Genomic DNA, 12,801 nt, shown 5'->3' with positions numbered 1-12,801 from the left:
TGTTTTATTTTATTTTATTTAAATTCAATTAGTCAACATATTAGTTTCAGATGTAGAATTCAGTAATTCATCAGTTGCAAATAACACCCAGTACTCATTACATCACATGCCCTCTTTAATGCCTGTCACCCAGTTACCCCATCCCCCACTCACCACCCCTCCAGCAACCCTCAGTTTTTTTCCTATGATTAAGTGTCTCTTATGGTTTGTCTCCCTTTCTGATTTCTTCCCAGTTTTCCCTCCCTTCCGTTATGATCCTTTCTGCTGTTCCTTATATTCCACATATGAGTGAAACCATGTAATTGCTTTTCTCTGACTGACTTATTTCACTCAGCATTATGCCCTCCAGTTCCATCCACATTGATGAAAATGGTAAGATTTCATCCTTTTTGATGGTTGAGTAATGCATATATACACCACATCTTCTTTATCCAGTCCTCTGTCGATGGGCATCTGGGCTCTTTCCATAGTTTGGCTATTGTGGACATTGTTGCTATAAATATTGGGGTGCAGTTGCCCCTTCAGATCACAACGTTTGTATCCTTCAGGTAAATACTCAGTAATGCAATTGCTGGGTGGTAGGGTATCTCTATTTTCAACTTTTTGAGGAACCTCCATTCTGTATTCCAGAGTGGTTGCACCAGCTTGCATTCCCACCAGCAGTGTAAGAGTGTTCGTCTTCTTATTTTAAACCCTGCTACACACGTAAGAAGGGTAACTTATATATTTGCTTTTTTTTCCTTTTGCCTGCTTGGCCCAAAGATGGGTTTCTTCCCAAACTTTAACCATAATTGTAACCTATATACCTAGATTTCATTCTTAAGGGCAAGACTACACATAAGTAGGTTCATATGTATTATTCAAAATCATACCCTGACAAAGTGAGCCCTAGAGGGCATGGTTGGACCTGGCTTATCTCTACAGCCCAGTTGTGCAAGGCACACCAATTAGTGTAAACTAACTGTGTATTTAAGAATTCTAGAACAGGAATTTAAAAAAAAAGTAAGTTTTGGACCCAGAGCAATGCTAAGGAGCTTCACCAATGGGTTGAATAAGAAGAAACCCTTCCTTTCTCTCCACTTAAATTTCTTATTTCTAAATCAGAACAATGGGAAGCTGAGGGGAAGGGAAGAGAAGGAGAGAAGGGGAGGGAAGGGGAGGGAAGGGGAGGGAAGGGGAGGGAAGGGGAGGGAGGTACAGCTGGAGACCCCTTCTGTCTGCCTCCACATGCCCTGATTTGGATAGAGACCAGGGTTTGGCCAATGGTGGCCCAACGGCCAAATCCAACCTGTGACCTGTTTTTGTATAGCCCATGAGCTAAGAACGCTTTTTTACCTTTTCAAAGCATTGGAAAAATTCAAAAGAATGATGATATTTTGTGACATGTAAAAATTAAATGAAATTCAATTTTCAGTGTCCATAAATAACATTATATTGAAAGTCAGCCACACTCTCTCATTTACGAATTTCTATGGCTGCTTTCATGCTACAACAGCAGAGTTGAATAGTGGTGACAGAGACTGTATGGGCCACCAAGCTTCAAATATTAACTATCTGACATTTTACAAAAAATGGTTGCTGACCCCTGGCATAGACAATCAGTTGGGAAAGATCAGTTGAGAAAAGTGAAATATGAGTCTAGGATAAGTGAGGGCTTTGTACATTAAGGGGCAATCTTCTCGACTATTTAAGCTAAGAAAATGCACTATTGGAGAGTGGGCTATGTTGCTTGGCAGCACCATAATGACCACTTGTCCAAATGTCCCCTCACCTGTGCCCCCGAAGTGCCCAAAATTTCATAGTTGTCCATAAAGAAGGAGGAAGGACTGTGATGGCCTGCCCCACATCTTCCCTTCTTCCGACTTCTTCACATTCTATTTTCCGAGTGGTTGTCAGAGGAACGCTGAATCCTGCTGTCGTTTTTCAGACCCCAGGAGCAGTTCTGACAGTCTTGGCACCGTGAAGCATTCCAAGTTCCTATCTCATTTCTGCAGCTGCCTGCTCCCCATTCAGTCAGGATGTGCTTCCCTCAATAATGCATTTGTTCTTTCATCTCTCTCTCCTCTCTCTCCCAATCCCTCTCTCTCTCTCATGCACACACACACTCTCATTAGATAGAGAGAAAAAACCTTTCAGTTTCTTGCCAAGTCTAATAAACAGAGCTGCCTTTGTCATTTGTAAAAGTGTGGCTGTCCCTCCTTCTGGAAAGTGGTAGTATTGTTTTTCTGCATGGACTACACATTGTGTGTGTGTGTGTGTGTGTGTGTGTGTGTGTGTGTGTGTGTGTGTGTGTGAAGCAGGAAGGAAATAAAGGAGAGGGTTCTAGGGAGAGAGCACCATAGAGTAACCAAACACAAAACATAATGTCAACCCTATAAAATTAAGACATGGGGTTCCCAAATCAGTCACCTTTAATTGAGGAAGCTAGAGTGTGAGGAGAGTGGGTGGTCTTTTCTGACAACTTATTCATCGTCTAAGACAATTCCATGATCAAAAATATCTTTGAGAAAAAAGTGCCTTAAAAAATTTTTAAAAAAGAGAATATAGCAACATGTTAACAATGGTTATCTTTGGGTGGGAGGGAAAGGGGGCAAGTTATGGGTAATCTGTTCCTTTTATTTCAACTATTCTGCATCTTCCTGTTCTCTTTTTGATGTTAAGCTGAAGAGAAAAGAGAAAAGATATCAATGTAAAGGAGAACTCACTGACACAGAGAAAATCTCAACAAAGCCTGATGTAGCCAAAGATGCATGGGCTACCTTCCATGTCCAGTTATTGGAGGGTTAATCAGAAAACATCACTTATAAAAACTTATTTTAAAATGTGTTTTACAATATTCCTCCTTTTGGCCCAAGAATTATAAACTGAATACAGCTGAGTATTCCCCATTGTCCCAAGAATGATTTGGGGTCATTTTCTGAACATCACTTCTTTTTAAACAGGAAAGAGTGCTAAATCCATATTGACTCCAAAAAACATAGACAAGTGGGTTCAGTTATTACAATATCATGTCCCCCTCATTCTCTTTCTCCCCATCAAAGCAGAACGCATATATAGAATTCTAATTAATCAAAACATTGAATGATTAAGACTTTAACAGAAAAATAGGGACTTCAGGTAAGAAGAGCAACTGAATAAATATATACATTTCCACTCCTTCATTACATCACATTAAAGTAACAATGAGAGGATCTTTAAAAAAAAATAAACAAACCATAAGGATAAGAAAGAGAGAAAAGACAATGCCTATAGAATTTAGGAAACTGGAAAGCAGAAAGTATAAGTGGCACCTGGCATGGACTCAGAAATATAGAACCCTAAGCCAGCAAGGGGAAAGCCACCAGGATACTCCAAATGCTCAGGAATTGGCAGTGTGATTTACCTCTGGATGCAAAGGTTGAAGGACAAAGACAGGGCTGAGTTCTATTTAATAAGCTGGTAGAGCCCAGATCATCTACCTACTCCTTAAGGTCTCAGCACTCTAGAGATTTCTTCTCTGGGGGTAAAATGCAGTGTCTCTGGGAAGGAGCTCTCCATACACAGAGTCCTGAAAACACCAGCAATACGTGATATCTACACAGTGAATATGAGATCTCCCACTTCTCCTCCCATTTGGTTATAAAAAGGATATCAGACACTCAGGCGGGAGATAAGAAGATTCTTCTCTGGAGAGAATCTCACCTGCCCAAATGAAAAAAATCTAAATATGTTGGTATTGGAGTGGGGAGGCGGACAGTTCCCAGAAAACCGACACAGCTGGATCACCTTCCAAGGAAGCCCACAAACACAGAGCTTCTAACAGATTTTAGGGGCTCCATTTATTAACAGAAACAAGGAGCTAAGGGTCACCAGACATCAGAGGAAAGCTTCTAACATGAAAGGCAGAGACCAGAGCAAACAGACAAATAAAAGCAACTGTGTGAGGAGATAAAACCTTCAAAAACCCATCACGAGTATCCTCAAAGAGATAAAAGCTGACTGTTATTTTCATGAAACAAGAACTCAGTCCAGAAAATAAGACAGTTCTTTAAAATTAAAAATATGAGAGCAGAACTTTTTTAAAATCCTCATTAGAAGAATAAGAAGACAAAGTTGAGTATAATGAGTTTAGCCTTATTTGGGGCAAAAATTAAGCTAAAAGAAAAAGAATTAGAACAAAATTTTAAAAAGCAGGAAGATTAGAAGAGGCTCAATACCAAAGTAATCAGAATTCCAGAGAGAGAGAGAAAGAAACAGAGGCAGAGAGAGAGAGAAGCAGAGACAGGAAAACAGACAGAAGAAGAAGAAGAAGAAGAAGAAGAAGAAGAAGAAGAAGAAGAAGAAGAAGGGAAGGGGAGGGGGGAGGGGGAGGAGCCGGAGATTGAGAAATCTTCCCACAGTTGAAAGGCATAACTTCCCATATTGAAGCAGATGAAAATAAACACCCAGCAAAGCACACCATCTCGAAAATTTGGAAGATAGAACAAAGAGAATAGTCCAATAGTTTCCAAGAAGGAAAAAAAAAGATTTACAAAGGATGAAGAATCAGTGTGGTTTCAGGCTTCTGAACAGCAACACCAGAAACTAGAGCAGAATGGAGTAATACGTTCCAAATCTGAAGGGAAAAATTATTTCCAATGAAGAATGCTCTACCCCACCAATCACAATGGATCCCTTATCAGGAAGTTATTGGAAGATGGGTGGCACCAAAATGAGAGAGTATTTTTAAAAAAGAACTAAGGAAGCTATGGGATCTAAGAAATGGGGGTTCAACCAAATAGAAAAAGGCAAAACAATTTTCGTGTTGAAGGTAAAGGGAGACCCCAAGTTGACAATAGCACATGCTGGCCAGAGACACCACTCCACGTTGTAGCAAGAAACAAGCTCTGGAAGACTCCGAGCAGATAAAATATGTAAAATGCTTGGGGCTCTAAGGTTACTAAAGCAGAAATAAGCAACAGGAAGAGCTTAGGGATGATTTAACTACATAGAAAACTAAAACAACTCAGAAAGCAATTGTTAACTTCAGAGAAAGCAAATATTACACCAGAAGGGAGAATATTTCAGAGCATATCTATACATATGGCTCTGCTATGAATAGCATTTATTTAAAGTCATAAAAATGTAAATGCTGAATATTGATCTAACCAAAGTGGTATAACTATTTGGGGAGGATGGGGTGAAGGAGAGGATAAGAAATGTGCTGATGTAAAGAAAAGTGAAAGGAGAAATTACAGAATGCTTAAATCCCTCAGAATGGAGAAGTGACAATAAATATATTATTTAGAGATACAAAAGTTACCAAAAGACGTAGCTATGACAATCAAAAGTGACTGCCTCTGAAGAGCACAGAACATGGGCACTGGAGGCAGGAGAATCCTAGGATTCATAGTAAGATTTATAGAATCACTTGACCCTTTAAACAACATGCATGTGAAAAGTTCTAACTTCAAAGTCAATTTTTAAAGAATCTCCAGACACACACACATATAACGGATATAGGCTCCATCCAAAGCAGAAAAGCAAACCTGCACCTAGAGGAAAAGGAAAATGGGGGAAGTGGTTTGGCTGGAACCAAAAAGAATGAGAAGGCATCATGGAAAATGAGAGAGAACAACATCACAAATAAGAAGACATCAAAGCATAATTTTCATCCTTCCAACACTGCCCAGGGCTTTCAACTTCGGAGGAGCAATCATTTGCATTACAAGTTTCACTTCAACAGGTGTTGGCATGGAACAGTTGATTAAGGGTATGGAGCAAGAAGCATAGTCGTGGCAAAGAAAAGGAGAGGAAAAGACAACATTTACATCTTGTGCAATTCATACCCATGAAGAAATCCACAAAGACCAACTGGTTGACTAGGGATTGATGGGTGCAGACCTAATACCAGCTATAGATAAAGATCTCCCCCACCCTGGCCCTTTCTCCCTCATTACACCAACAAAGGAATGGATTTGGAAGGATGGGATACCCCACTCACAGGCTCTTGTCTGGCAGAGGAGTGTGTCCATAGGGGCTTTGTTTGAGAATGTCCCAAAAGTTCCTTCAGAACCTCTGAAAATGCCTCCTCACATCAAGAACTCCATAAGCTGTGTTTCTTTCTCCGCTGAAACAATCCTGTTAGGAAAAAACAATCTTAAATGAATTCTTCTCGCCAAACTGAAAAGTTCTGACACTGATGAAGGCCATTCAAACAAGATGGAATAGGCTTTCCTGGGGCAGAGTGGTACAAACCAACAGAGTAGGTTTGTATTCACTTGTTTGTGTTTTTCCCCCAGAAAAAAAAAGATTTATTTCTTTTCATTGATCTGGGCTTGCCTCATGATATTAATTGTGATATTATTGACACATAACCTTGTGGAAGTTTAAGATGCACAACCTGTTGATTCGAGTATTTATATATATGTGATATGATTATGACGGTAGCATTAATTAACACTTCTACTACATCACATAATTATTTATTTTTTGTGGTGAGAACATGTAAGATCTAGTCTCTTAGCAACTTTGAAGTATATAATAAAGTACTGTTGGCTACAATCATTATGCTGTGCATTAGATCTCCAGAACTTACTCATCTCTGAGTTGAAGTTTATACCCTTTGACCAACATCTCCCCAATTCCCCCACCCCCGTGCCCAGGTCAGGGCGCACTGGAAGAATTCCTCTCCAACACTCCCTGAGGCTTATTCCTCTCTTTCCCATATTCCTACTGCCTGTGAGTTCTGATCATATATTCCTTTGAGAGAGGCATTTATATCACTGATTAGCTATAGTCAAGTGGCTCTTCCTGGGGCTACAAGGAAGCAAGCCGTTGCTTTTCATCAAATGTCAGTTTGATTAATTTAACTATGAGATCAATGCTATAGTTTTTATCTCTGGATTCTTGTGGGGAGGTCCCATGGATTGCTTCAAGAACTTGACCTCGCTCTAAACCTCTAACTTGTGTAACTCTGGACAACTACTTAACTTCTTTCTCATCTATAAAAGGGAAACATAGTTCTGATGCTGTCATGAGTCTGCAATGAAATAATGACCATAAAATTCCTAGCCTAGAGTCCTCACACAGTGTTGAATAGAATAATCTAATTCCTTTCCCTCTGAGGCCACACTGTATGCAAGACCCTAAGACAACCACAGCTCTGGGGAGCAGGATAAACACAAGGCTCAGACCAAAGCATTAAGGCCTTGCCTAACGGGCTGTTCTGCGTTCTGGTCACTCACTTGCTACCTGACTCTACCTGCCCTCACCCCCAGAGAGCAAGCACCACAAATGCAAGTTCTGCCCTGCTCTTCTCGGAAGAAAGGTAAGGAACAAAGAGGCCCACCCTGAACTTCAGACAGTAATAGGATTCCAGCATCTAATGGAGGCAGAGTTCATGGTCAGCCACAAACAAGGGTTATTCAAAAGGTAATCGAGACCCAATGCGAGGCTCCTCCACCCTGCCAGACAAATGGCCCCTTTTCTCTGTAACACTAGTTCAGAGCCACAGGTCTCCTTCCAGCTGACTCATGAAGCCGAACAAAGTGCTTCGAGCCAATTCCTCTTTGAAAGGGGCAGCTGCTCAGGTGATGTGCAGTGTAAGCCGTTTCAGCTGGCCTGGGGGTCCTACCAGGGCAATTGGGGAAGGTGCTCTGTTCTCAGCCACTCACAGCCAAAGGTTAAGATGTGTGGAGTGGTGGAGCACGGGCTCAGAAATGGGAGGAAAATCACCGCCTTCATTTTTATCTCCCTGGCAGAGGGGAAGTTATAAAAGCCGATTTCTGAGCAGTGAACCAGAAACGAGTTCATCTCTCCTGTTAGTTGCATTTCCTCAGGCAAACCTTGGTATCTCTGAGTCTCTTCAGTGAAGAAAAGAGGTGGAATTAGGTCTGTGAAACCCCTGTTTACATTAGGGTTCTCTTCTGCAAACATCTCTACCTTATAAATATTCTGCTACACATGAGACAGCAAAGGGAAACAGAACAGCTACTGTTACAGGATAATGGAAACTTTCTATCTTCTCTGAGTTTGGCATTTGAGCCAAAGCTTAAGTACCAAACAATAGTTGTCAAGAAACTCCTCATTTAAAGTCAGGTCCTAGACCCTCTATGCAAGGTTGCAAAGGGTAAAGTAGAGAGCCAGTTTTACCAGTGTAGACTATTATTTACTCCCAAGCTTTATTTAAAATTTCACTGGGGCTTAGAGTGAGGACTTCTTTAAAAAGGGGTATGTGCCGGGGGCACCTACGTGGCTGTGTAGAAGGCAGTCAAGCATCTGCCTTCAGCTCAAGTCATGATCTCAGGGTCGCGGGGTGCTAGGATCGAGCCCCGTGTGGGGCTCCCTGCTCATCAGGGAGTCTGCTTCTCCCTCTCCCTCTGCCCCTCCTCCTGCTTGTGCTCACATGCTCTCTCTCTCTCTCAAATAAATAAATAAAATCTTTAAAAAGGGGGGTATATGCCGTACGTTCCCCCTCGTCACACCTTTCTCATAGGCAGGGAAATGCTTTCCCCTCATTTTAAGGCAGGTGAGCTGCCTGAAGATGAGCCTCAAAACAACCACCCAGAGAGATTGACAGGTGCTCCTGAAGTTTGAAGAACTCCAGGACTGCCATGCACATCCGAGTAAAGTCCAAAGGCAAGAGGGTTGGACTGGAAGAAGGGGGCAGAAAGAAGAAAGAACTAAATTGGGAGTGGCCCATACTTCAAGTTAGGTTGCACAGAGGTGTGTGTGTGTGTGTGTGTGTGTGTGTGTGTGTGTGTGTGTGTGTGTGTGTGTTTTCCAAATGCCCAATATGGACTCCACAATAGGGAATCAGCCATAAATCTTAAAAAAAGACTGCCGCCAAAAGCTTCCTACCAGGGGTAAGTCAATCTCAGCAGGAAGAGGCTGCACCATGCCATCAGAGGTAGGTGGTTAGGGGCCTTGTAAGTGGCCATCCAGAAAAGGTATTACCTAAGGTATTACAGTGAAATGTAGCCAGAGAGCCCTAATAGGGAAATCTCTGTGGAACCCACAGATAGGTCCCTTGAGAAAGGGCTGGCAACTGTGCACCTGCACCCAGAAGGGGATACCAGATGCAATTGACCTATTCAATAAGACTCCCTGTTTTCTCCCTCTCCCTTCCTCTTAGTCAACCCTGCAAGGGCCAGAAGCCACTACTAGAAAGGTATATGACTGGACAAACAGACACCAAACACACTGCCTTCCTCCCCCTTCCCACTACAGATTTCTTGAGGCTGTCACAAAGACAGGGAGGGATGAAGAGGTTTTTTGCCAATATTTTCTTATGAAAATTTTCAGACATTCAGCAAAAGCTGAAAAAAATTTATCGCAAACCCCTGTAGACTCACCACCTATCTTTCTCATATATCTACCCAACTCTCTATGCATTCATTACTCCATCTTAGTTTTTATGCATTTCAAAGTGAATTGTAGACATCAATATATATCTCCTAAATACCTCAGCATGCATTAACTAGAGTTCAGTACAGTTTTTGATAAAAAGGTTACATACAATGAAATCACAAATCTTAAGTGTGTGTTTGTTGAGTTTTGACAAATACATATGTATAACCCAAAACTCTTCAAACAAAGAACATTACTATAACCCCGAAAAGTCCCCTCATGTTTTCTCTCAGTCAATCCCCACCCACTTTTAGATTTTTTTCAAGCATATATTGAGTTGGCCGTTTATCAATATAAGGTGTATTTTTCAAATTTTAGAATTCCATGTATATTAAACCATATAGTAATGACTCCTCATTTCAGCACAATGTTTTTGATATTCAACCCTATTGCTGTACATATCAATAGTTCTTTAACTTGTACTGCTGAGTAGTATTCCACAGATGGATTATGATACTTTGCTTATGCATTCTCATGTTTATGGACATGAGGACTGTGTCCAGTTTTTGGCTTGATGAATAAAGCTATTATGTTCTTCTACAAGTCTTGTTTTTTTAAATATACGTTTTCATTGAGTAAATACCTAACAGTGAAGTGACTGGATTTATAGAGGAAGTGTATGTTTACTTTTATAAGGAAATTCCAGAAACTTTCTAAAGTGATTGTACTTTATATTCCCACCAGCAATATGGGAGAATTTCAGTTGCTCCACATTCTTGCCAACATTATTGTTTAATCTTTCCAAACAACCATTTGGCGGGTGTGTAGTGGTATCTCATTGTGGTTTAATTTGTATTTCCTTGATGAGTAATGATGTTGAGCACTTTTCCCCATTTGTGTATCGTCCTTGCTAAGTGTCTCCTGAAATCTTTTCTTCTTCTAGAGGGTGGTTTTTGTTGTTGTTGCCATTGTTGTTTTTTTTCTTCATTATCAGTTTATAAAAAATCTTCACATACCCTCAAACCAAGTGCTCTGTCAGAAAATGGATTTATAAATATTTCTTCCCAGTCTGTGGCTTGCATATTCATTGTCTTAATGTATCTTTTGATTAGCAGAAGTTTTTACCAATTTTCCTGCTAGATCCTGTGTCAGTAGTTATAAGGTGTATTTTTCAAAAAATGTGTTCATTTCATCCACGTTGTTGAATCTGTCACCTTAAAGTTGTTCATAGTAGTCTCTCTTTTTTCAGGTTTTATATATTTATTCAGAAAGTGATGCAACTATGGAATGATGTATTTTTAGCACTATGAAGTCCAATGTCTTGAAATCCTTTCGCCCTGCAGTTCTGTTTATTACAATTTTATAATCCTGAAGAAATGCTCTTATCTGAAGTTTTTCACGCATTCAGGTATTTTGCATGATGTTTGATATGCTCAGTAATAACGGCTGCAATGAAGTAGTAGCTATGATCACAACCCTCTTGTAATCTAAAAACAATAGGGACTTTCTTTTCTGTACCGGCACCTATGAAGTTATCAGGTAGTAATTGTCCATCTGTAGGCAACTGGTCATCTTTTCCTTGATTAATTAGTATGTCCAGCTGAGCACCTGGATAGGACTTCACAAGATGGGTAGCATCATCAGCCTTCCATTTACTTTGATCTTTTCCCAAATATCCACTAAAACCTTTTCTTTCCCCCCAAGAACAGAGCACTGGGTTGCAAATTGGAACAAACACTGACACAGATTTGGACTTTCCATGATTCTTCAAAGCACAAATCAGAGCTCCATGGCCTCCCCTAGAGTGGCCAAGAATAGACCTCCTTTGGGGGTCTGTTGCAGAATTGGCATTTATGAGTTGGGGAAGCTCCGCAGTTACATAAGAGTACATTCTGTAGTTAGTTTTCCAAGGATCTTCAGTGGCATCCACTTAAAACCTGGCCCTGGTGTCAAAGGTCCCAGCTCTCATCTTCTCCTTTAATATTGCAGCCACAAGGGCTGGAATCTGGAGCAATGACAACAAGGCCATGTTCAGAGGCAGCTTGATGATAACCAGATTTTGATATAAAATTTTGTTCAGTACAAGTTAAACCAGACAGCCATGCAGCGAAGGACATTTTCCAGTTTCTACCTCTGGTGGTAAGTAGATAGCAAATTTCATTTTGCAGTTCCGTTTGACAGTCATGTTCAAAAACTTTCTGCAATCCTCCAAAGCACTTGTTGCTGGAAATTTGTTTCAATGCCATGCTTCTCCTGACCAACTGCTACTTGCTTTTTTGTCTGCACCAAAGGATGAATGATCCTCGAGGATTGGTGGCAGGCAGGGAAATGAGCAGCAACCAGAGTGGAAAGGTGGGGCCTCATCATTTAAACTTGTTCAGAATTACTGTCTTACCCTCCTCATGTCCATAGGATCTGTAATGATAATCCCTCTTTCACTTCTGATATGGAGAATTAGTGTTATCTCCCCTTTTTTGCATGATCAGAGTAGCTAATGGTTTAGTAATTTCAATCTTTTCAAAGAGCCAACTTTTGCTTTGTTAATTTTCTTTCTTTTCTGTTTTCATTTGTCTGACCTCTGCACTTTTATTTTTATAATTTCCTTCATACTACTTCGAGTTTTCTTTGCCTTTTTTGTTCCCCCTGTCTTCTTCAGGCCATTGATTTTAGACTTTCCCCTTTTTCTAACATAAGCATATATCACTATAAGTTTCCCTCTAAGCACTACTACAGTTGTATTCTACAAATGTTGGTATGTTGTATTTTTTTTATTAGCATTCAGATTATAATGTTTTCTATTTTCTCCTGTGATTTTTTTTTTCTTTGACCCATGGATAATATTTCATCTCCAAACAGTTGAGACTTTCCTAGATATCTTATTGTTGATTTCTATTTTAATTTTATTGTGGTCAGGGAACATACTGTGTATGGTTTCAATTTGATTTAAACTATTGAATCTTTTTTTATGACCCAGACTGTGATCTATGCTGGGAAATACCATATGCACTTGAAAAAATATGTGTATTCTGTGGTTGATGGGTATAGTCTTCTATAAGTTAGTTCAAGTTGGCTGATAATGTTGTTCTGATCTGTGTCTTTACTAAGTTTTGTCTAGTTGATCTATTGATTGTTTCAGAGATAGGTATTAAAATCACCAATAAAAATTGTGGATTGTCTATTACTGCCTATTTTGCTTCGTGTAGATTGAGGCTCTGTTAGTAGGTACTTATTTTCTTTTTATCTTTTTTCAAGTTTTTTATTTAAATTCTAGTTGGTTAACATATATGGTAAATTTGGTTTCAGGTGTAGAATTTGGTGATTCATCACTTACATATAACACCCGGTGCTCATGACAAGGTACTTACTTTTTTTTAATGTCTGTGTCTTCCTGATGAATTGACTCTTTTATTATCATGAAAGAACCTTCTTTTTCTTTATGACTTGTAGCACTATTTATTTCATATTAATATAGCTGCTCCAGACTTCTATCAC

The 12,801-nt window shown here is 39.9% G+C and overlaps 1 long non-coding RNA gene and 1 pseudogene across 2 annotated transcripts in view; both read right to left on the bottom strand.

Moving 5' to 3' along the window:
* Positions 1 to 12,801, bottom strand: part of LOC114223246 (uncharacterized) — a 64,118-nt gene that overhangs the window by 15,928 nt on the left and 35,389 nt on the right. For both annotated transcript variants that reach the window (XR_003612108.2, XR_003612109.2), the window contains exon 2: positions 5,963 to 6,099. This is a non-coding gene — a long non-coding RNA (uncharacterized LOC114223246). The remainder of the gene's footprint in view (positions 1 to 5,962; positions 6,100 to 12,801) is intronic.
* On the bottom strand, positions 10,706 to 11,555 carry LOC114223245 (S-formylglutathione hydrolase pseudogene; annotated as a pseudogene).

The sequence above is a fragment of the Eumetopias jubatus genome, unplaced genomic scaffold (genome assembly GCF_037043125.1).
Source record: "Eumetopias jubatus isolate StellerSeaLion01/CBP00866 unplaced genomic scaffold, mEumJub1_p1.0 scaffold_7, whole genome shotgun sequence".
In the NCBI taxonomy this organism is placed as follows: Eukaryota; Metazoa; Chordata; class Mammalia; order Carnivora; family Otariidae; genus Eumetopias; species Eumetopias jubatus.
Note: the sequence above shows the minus strand (reverse complement) of the source record. Positions and strands in the feature narration are given on the sequence as shown.